Here is a 6,434-nt window from a genome sequence, read left to right on the forward strand (position 1 = left end):
CTGAGGAACAGCTTCTACCCTGAGGCTGTTAGACTCACGAATCTCTAACTAGAATAATCACTGTGAAAAACCATATCATGTTGCTGCTGATCTGTTTCATGTTGCTGCTGATCTGTTTCAATGTTGATGTGTTCATGCGTGCACATCTGCTCACAGACTCATGTTCATGGTTGTGCTGATGTTCAATGTTTTATGTTATGAGCGCTTAGTGTATATTTAGTTGATGTTTTTCTTGGTTCATATCTTAGATGTTATTACTGTTTTTCTTACACATTTTATTGTTGGATGTAACTGGGACCCTGTGTACATAATTTCGCTCCACCACATGTACCACATGAGGTGCGAATGACAATAAAGAAACTCTGACTCTGACTCTGATTAAGTGTAGAACCACCAGACTGAGGAACAGCTTCTACCCTGAGGCTGTTAGACTCATGAATCTCTAACCAAAATAATCACTGTGAAAAATCACATCATGTTGCTGATCTGTTTCAATGTTGCTGCTGATCTGTTTCATGTTGATGTGTTCATGCGTGCTCATCTGCTCACACAGACATGTTCGTGCTGCTGTTGGACGTAATGTTTTTATGCTGTTAGTGCCTAGTGTATATTTAGTTGATGTTTTTCTTAGTTCATATCTTAGATGTTATCATTGTTTTTCTTTTACATTTTTATTGTTGGATGTAACTGGGACCCTGCGTACATAATTTCGCTCCACCACATGTACCACATGTACCGAATGACAATAAAGAATCTCTGACTCTGACAAATGAGACCAATCAAACTCTTGTTAAGGAACCTGAAACCAAGAAAAGGTGTTGAGTATCTAACTCAAGTTAATGTTGATTCTGAAATTGGCCCTTAGTTTGAAAATGGTTTTAATTCCGGCCCCCTTTTGTAAATGAGTTTGACACCCCTGCTCTAGACCTTTTGCACAGAATGGGTTCTTGGACCTCATGAAATAACAAAATTGTGTAATTTTTGTCACCCAACTACATCAGTGAGAGCAAATGTCTTCACTTCTCAGAAAGCTTTTAGCAATTAGCTATTAAGATTATAAATTGGCTTTTGGTGGGCTAAATAAAAATGACAAGTGGCTCAAAGTTGATCTTTTCCCCCAATTTCTGTTGTTGTAAGACAAAGTAAAAATGTATTTTTAAGCAACCCTGATTATAGTGATTTGTAGAGCTGTGCGTGTGCAGGTCCTGATTGGATGAATCCAGGCGGAAGCAGCTCCATGTCGGACCTTTCCTCTCTCCGCTCGCGTGAAGCTGCTTCAGACGTTCAGTGATGCCTCTGCAGACCACAGACGGGGAGATACATGAAGATACTACGGTCCGTGGGACCTTACGATCCAAGTGACGTCCTATGATCTGCCCCAAGTCGAAATTATTTCCAAGGAAAGACGCGTTTTCTGTGGGATTCAAGGGATTAATCTCTGTCGGGCGGTCTCTCTTCACAAAGGTAGGGAGCAAAATGCGCAAACGTGTTCACTCATTCATTCTGCAGTCAGTGAATTTGTCTTCAGTTGTTTAAAGTGATCATCCCTTTTAGTCAAAATGTTCATTTAAATCCACTTTTTAACGACCGGAGCTCTGAATGTAAGGCTCTTCTGTGTTGTCGGGTTTTGCGTAATTAACGGCGGCTTTAATTGTTTGGATTTTAAGTTCCTCATCCTGCAGAATAAGCCCTTTAAATTTCATCTCACGCTCTTTGATAAAGTTTGTAGACTGCAACATCATTTTTGTGCACAGTGAGGACCGTTCCTGCTGCTTGCCATCTGAGTGATAATGAGGCAATAGTAAAATATCCAAACACCCCATCTGTGCGCTTTGACGGAGGAACCGCGTCTGCAGTTGCGTATTTGGCATTTCAATACGAAGACAAGCTGGATAGGTTTGGGGTTTTTTTTGTTTTTTTGCTCTTATTTTGCGCAGTGACCATATTTAGTTTTTATTTTCCTCCTGTCCTCCTTTGCATTCAATAAATCAGAACATGTTGCCACTTGTGGGATGAGGATGCAGCCATGACCATCACTCATGCAGGGGCTTTGAGATGTAAATTTAACCCCATGTAACAAAGACTCTGATGCCCTGCTGTTTAGCATTAATGATTATATACACTTTTTTTAAACTTAAGGCCAACTTTTCAAGCTCTTTGGAGTACAAATTGGCTTGGTGTTGCGTGAAGTCCTCATCGCCTCATAAAAACACTTTTTTACACCATTAGCCATACAAATCAGCCAACACAACCATACAGTTCAGTTTTGATTAACTCAAATATAAATGAGTCATGTCTGATGTAAATGCATAGCTGTTTTGTCTAGCTTGTGTTATTAGCAAAAAATTGCTATCATAACATACAAGAAAGTAATTAGATGATTGTGAAGGGGCCACTGAGTTATAGGTGGAAAAATAAAGCAAGCGTTCAGATTTTAGCAGTGATGGCAATGATCACGGAGAAGAAGTCAAAGAAATTGCCAAATCAAATAGATAGATAACAATGTTAGGTTGCAGCTAATTGTTTTTTTCCTGCTTCGTGTGTTATCTGTTTTCCTTTTCCCCTAAAAGTAAAAAGGTGCAAGGCAGACATTTTTCCCCTAAGCACTCTTTCTTTTTATCTCAAACACTCAGCCGACAGTCCAACAGTCGGTTAATCTTCCCCTGCTGCCTGTGTGACTTCTGTAAAGACCAAACATTGATGCTTTCCTTATTATTCACAGGCCAAAGCATCTGCTCCCTTTCCCATCCATCAGAAACCCTCTGCTGGCTGCATGCGAGCATCGTAGCTCTGTGAATATTGTGCTTTATTGACCTGTGCTTCATTGCCTTTTTTGTCCCTGTTTATAAATGATAAGAATCTGCTATTTTAATCTGTTTGTGCATTAGCCAAGGGCTCATCCTTTGAATCTGAGCACTGTTAAAACATGATCAAATCAGCTCTGCTACAAAGAACTTTTAAAACTTGCTGCCTTCCAGGTGCTAGTGGAGTATTAAGATTATGAGAGATATGAGCTGTTTAATATTTTAAGAGCTTTCTGTATTTTAAACATATTACCCATATCCAGCATGTCTCACCAAATTATACAAATAGTGCTGTCCAGATGAAAATGTGCTAGAACGGTGGTGTTTCTGTTGTTTGAGGCTGACGCTGAAGTTAAAATCAGAATAAAGGCAATCAAATTTCTTACACCCCATGGATTCCCACTTAATGATAGCAAGGATTTTACAAAGCCCCATCATGACTTAACTGTTGCTTATAACTTGTGCCCCCCACAGGTTTTATTAAAGAAGTCCAGGAGTCTCAGCCGAGTCGTAACGACGGTTGTGCTTGACAGCGATGATGAGTCAGCTGTCGCCACGTTCTCTGATGTGCTGTAAATCCAGACCGTGTTCTTTTTCCGTGCTGAATTTTAATTACATTGCACCGTTAGAGAGCTCAGGCCTGTCGGGTCTCAGCATCGTCTCCTCGCTTTGCTTTGATTCACTTGTAAGAACAGGACGTCTTCTATTTTCAAGGCGTCGGTATCACAACCAGAAGGTATGTTTTAGCTTGAGGGAGCTCTTCAAGTGCTCCTGTAATCTCAGCCTGTGCTGTATGAAAACTGTTGGTATGCCAGGTTAAATAAAAATTTAAAATAAATCACTGAAGACCGAGCTGTTATGAAGCATGCCTCAGTATTATCGAATAACCTGCAATCACAGGTTAAATGGCACCGTTGATCTGTTTCTTCTAAATGAGAAGGTCCCAGGATCGCATCCCAGCCTAGTGCCTTTCTCTGTAGAGTTTGCCTGTTCTCTGTGCACTCTTTTTTTTTAATGCTCCAGTTTCCTCCTAAAAATCATGCCTATTAGGTTAACTGGTAATGCAAAATTGTCCCTAGGTGTGAGTGAGAGTGTGAATGGTTGTCTCGTTTGTCTCCATGTGTCCCTGTGATGGACTTGCGACCTGTCCAGGGTGTCTCCCACCTCTTGCACAGCGACTGCTGGATGTGAGTACCAATGATACCCGTAGCACGGAAAGGAGAAGCATGCATTGCTTTTCTAAAATGATTACTATTGTTCTTATGAATTGCATACAAATAAAAAGAAAAATAAGATTTTTTTTTTAAAAAAGCTCTTATATTATAACATTCCTCATTGTTTTTGGGCTCTTGAACATTAAAAGACACCCTAATACATTCATATAATACAGTTATTGACTCACCTGGTGTGTACAATTAATTTTAGACCAGTTTTAGTACATTAAACTTGCTTATTGATCTTATTGATGACACCTTAGTGGATATGTCATTTCCTGCTTGGGATTTCTGTGTCCAGCATCCTTTAGGACCCAGCTATTGAAAGTTTGATGAATTGTTTAGAATTACAGCTTCCTTTCATGGTTATGCTACAATTATTCCTCAAGCTGCCTTTCTCTCGCTGCTATTAGTGTATCTCTACACACTTTTTCAGCTGTGACATATTGTTTTAGAGTTCTACAAAGGTTTATGCGGTTACAAAACTGTCTTTCTCCATCTTTTCCTTTTATTGCCGTTTCCACAAAAAGCTCCTTTTTTGTTGTTGTTCCTGACCTTGTATACTCTTGTAAAATGTTTGCTCTTGTAGCAAAAGAAAAAAAAAATACATTTGTTGATATAAAAACAATACTTAGATAGGCATTTGTGATGGAAATGCCATCAATTCTGAAGAGAAAGAGGAAGGGAGGCATGTTTGTACGCTTTCCAGCTCCTGGAGCTCGCTCCAACTGTGAAAGGCCACTGCCATTGTTGGGTAACATAATCCACCAGGGAGGTCTTAAGCCAGACACTGGGGAGAACTGCCTACACACACTTTCTATCAAGCTCTGGGTACAGATGCAGATCCCTTTCAGTGCTGGAATCAGCTGCTGAATGCTAAGCAATTTTTAGCTGTTACTTAACGTGTGTGTTTGCGATGTGTGAGAGAGCACACATCCCATCATTTGTTGTAGTTCTGGACAAAAGCTCTTTGCACTATGTGCCTTGCTCATTGATGGCGACAGATTTGGATATTTTCTTTTGCGGGGAGTGAGGCGAGCGGATGTATGGATGAATAAATAACTCTTCTGGGAAAAGACATGCAGGAGATAATGGTTTCAGGATGATTTTAATGAAGTGGTGTGGCGCTGATGGTCACCTGCAGCACTGATGCCAATAATAGTTTGTCTGTGAGAAGCAGGTTTATGGTTTGTGTGGCTCATAATGGATTTTTTTTATGGACTTGTGCTTCAGTATTGGTTTTCCTGTAATCTAATAAGTCCTGTCATTTCTCTGCTGTAGAGGCTTCAGTTGTGCACAGGCATAAAAGCACACATGTAGGAAAGATTTTCACTTCCGAATGATTAGTTAACCTTATCAGCATCTAGTTGTTATCTAAGTTATTACCTTGTGTACGCATGCGTTACCTCTGTTTATTATCAAAATATCTAATGAAAAGCTGGACAAATTTTAACGACAGTATCAGAAAACAGTTTTAGAGAGTAGGTTTTCAGCTAAACCTGTTCAAGCTAACTTGATTAAAGATGGCCACCACAGCCTAGAGTGATCTTAGAAAACACATAAATGGCTATATATATTTTTTTTATTTCAGCTACTGAGCCACATTTTGATGTGATAGTAACTGAGAGGTATCGACAGTATGTGTTCCAAGTGCTTCTCATTATGTGATTTTTGCCATAAACTTTAACATTAACCATATTCATCACAGTCAGTCCTATTTCTCTGTCACACACTACTTTCTGAAAACAAAATCACATATAACTCAGTGAATTTTCTAAAGACTGAGATAAAATTTGATGTGGTAGTACAGCTGAAAGACCTTCACAATGAAAACTTTGAGCACAACTTCTCATAATATCTTGTGAGATCAAGCATAATGTCAAGAATTGACCAAAAACACTACATCTTCATCCAACATTTTTCAGTCAGGTCATCTGGACAGTTTATTTATTTTTTGTGCTGAAACATTTCGTCTTCGATCCAGAAGGCTTCATCAGTCAAGGAAACACACAACAAAACTGATTCTTCCCCCAACAGCTTACTCCAAAGTGGAACAAACCAGTTTTGTTTGTGATAAGATGGTTTCTTTGGTACGCCCCCTCCTCCATTGCCAGCCCTCTTCCTTGTTGACAGTCATGTCAAACTGGTTGAAAACAACAAAGTCCATGCTCAATAATCCAGGTATACAATCCACTACATCTTCATCTTTTTCCAAATATTATTAAAAAAATAAAAATAAAATAAGATATTATTTACAACTCTGGTGCAACATTCAATAGACATAATGTATTTCTGCAAAAAATACTATACGTTTCATTTATTGTGTTTTTAAAACTGCAACTATGATATTAGTTTTTGTCATCCCCTGCTTATTATGATAAAAATTATATATATATATATATATGTATATATACAT

General features: G+C 38.9%; 1 long non-coding RNA gene across 1 annotated transcript in view; it reads left to right on the forward strand.

Annotated features, from left to right (window-relative positions):
* Window positions 1-1,284: 1,284 nt before the first annotated feature.
* LOC119426357 overlaps window positions 1,285-6,434 on the forward strand; it is a 59,591-nt gene continuing 54,441 nt past the window's right edge. Inside the window, exon 1 of the long non-coding RNA XR_005187617.1 lies at window positions 1,285-1,464. This is a non-coding gene — a long non-coding RNA (uncharacterized LOC119426357). The remainder of the gene's footprint in view (window positions 1,465-6,434) is intronic.

Source organism: Nematolebias whitei, chromosome 20 (genome assembly GCF_014905685.2).
Source record: "Nematolebias whitei isolate Nwh7 chromosome 20, NemWhi1, whole genome shotgun sequence".
Classification (NCBI taxonomy): Eukaryota; Metazoa; Chordata; class Actinopteri; order Cyprinodontiformes; family Rivulidae; genus Nematolebias; species Nematolebias whitei.